The sequence below is a fragment of the Octopus bimaculoides genome, chromosome 18 (assembly GCF_001194135.2).
Source record: "Octopus bimaculoides isolate UCB-OBI-ISO-001 chromosome 18, ASM119413v2, whole genome shotgun sequence".
Classification (NCBI taxonomy): domain Eukaryota; kingdom Metazoa; phylum Mollusca; class Cephalopoda; order Octopoda; family Octopodidae; genus Octopus; species Octopus bimaculoides.
Genome location: NC_068998.1, coordinates 1,207,717 through 1,209,795, shown reverse-complemented (window position 1 = coordinate 1,209,795; position 2,079 = coordinate 1,207,717). Strand labels below are relative to the sequence as shown.

The following is a 2,079-nucleotide window of genomic DNA, read 5'->3' as shown; positions in this document are numbered from 1 at the left end:
CCCCATGACTTAGCAGTTTGACAAAATTAAGAAAAGAGAATAAGTAACAACTTTAAGCTAAGTACTGGGGTCGATGTAATAGTACAAAATCCGTAGTCCAATGACGGTGTGGGGTACGTCAAGAAACGTCATCAGTTGAAGTTGAGTTTGTGTAGGTTTGCATGTTGCGGTGAGGTGAGGAAGCTGACGTTTCGGGAATTGGCACCTCTTCGGAGATAGCAAAAAAATTTACAATCTCTTCCCCCCCCCCACGAAGTAACTAAACGAAAACGTCGGAATTCTCATCTTAATCCCCACCACCACCACCACCATCAGATAACTACTAATCAAAACCTCACCAACTTCACTTTACATAACAAAAATGTGAAGAGCCGTACATAATACCAGCTTAGATACACTAAGACCAACAACTACTGCTAATACTGCTTCCGTACTTAATTAACAGTCCTCAATAATTATTGCGCCGATGTTAATTGTATTATCCTCTGGCTAGATGTTACCCATTACAGACAGAAGTAGAGAGAAGGCGTGTTGTGATGTTCATGTTGTTATAGTAGTTGATCTTATTGCAGCGATAGCAGTAGTGGTGGTCGTGGTGGTTGTGGTAATGGTGGTGTACTAGTTGCAGGAATGGTAGAAGTATTAAATAACGCAAGTATAATGGAGATGTTATTGTGGGAAGTGGTGGAGGTGGAGATGGCCATAGCAGTAAAACGTAGGCAAGAATGATAGTAGCTGTTATGGTAGTAGTAGAGTTAAATATGATAGTGGCGGTGGGGTTCAGTTAATGATGTAATTATGTGTATACGTGCGTACATGTGTGTGTGAGAGAGTTGGTATTCGATGCCAATTAAACAATCTTCACTCACCACAGAACTGTTTCAGCTATTAATATAATGTCGAGTGTTATAATACATTTGTGTGAAAGACGGCTTCCATTGACGGCTGGGGCTTGGGAATGCATTTAGAAAATCATATAAATACACACACACACATTCACGTGTGTATATGTGTGTGTGTGTGTACGCATCTGTCGTTTATGTTGCTTTTTCGACGATAAAGTAATCTGCTGTTCCATTAACAGACACTCTTCCTCAAGAAATTAACATCCAAGTGACTGAATACTTCAGATATATTGTCGGAAAAGCTGAACCTTTTTGAATTACTGGTGCAGTAGTTCATCTAGCGGGCTTCCACAAAGTTTCCATCTCCCCCTCATTAGTCACAATGCTTAGATCTACTGGAGACACTAGCAAAAGACATTTGTCCAAAACGTCACGAACCCGAGACCTCTTTATTGTGAAGCATACTTATCTCTGTCTGTCTGTCTCCCTACACACACACACACACACACACACACACACACACATTCGAAAAAAAGGTTTGTTGGATCAACTTCCATCTGTCCTCTCAGTTCACGACAAGCATTCGATCGTGATTGCTTTTGAGGCACAAATTTTGGTGCAACTCTTTTCATTCGCAACTCCTCGCTCGAAATTTTTTGCGAGGAGTTCCATGAAACACCAGTCGCATGAACAAGTTCGTCAATTTATATTTGTTTCAAATTACTAACCCAGTACATTCCAAGGTCAAACATTGTTAGTATAAGATCTAAATTCTTTCATATGAGACAAGGTCTATTTCTTAAGACATTGTCCTCTCCGTGAAAAATCAGCATTCACCTTTATTTACGAGATTGAACTAAATTTATGCTTTTTAATGACGTTTCGTTAATTTTGCTGGTCTCCATACCAACACACATTTTATTCTTATAATATCATTAACAGAAGCAGCAATGATGGAGGAAAAGGGTGGAATGTGTCCTTAAACCTCCTCTTCGGTCTTGTACTCATAGCATGAGATGTTTTCAGCCCTCAAGGGGATATTGGTGATGTATATACTATCAAGAAATCTTCAAGATTCTTCCTCATAGTCAAAGCTTTTGGCTCCATGGCGAAGAATTCTCTCGAAACATGCTCAGAAACAAGGCTCGCTTTCTTGTCTCTTAAATACTTGTTTATCAGTAGTTGTGAAGTTAATGAACACACACACACACACACACACACACACACACACACA

At 39.7% G+C, this 2,079-nt stretch overlaps 1 protein-coding gene across 1 annotated transcript in view; it reads right to left on the bottom strand.

Annotated features, from left to right (window-relative positions):
- Nucleotides 1-2,079, bottom strand: part of LOC106881490 (homeotic protein empty spiracles) — a gene marked incomplete at its 5' end in the record, with an annotated part of 36,833 nt that overhangs the window by 4,444 nt on the left and 30,310 nt on the right. The gene's annotated exons all lie outside the window — the stretch shown is intronic.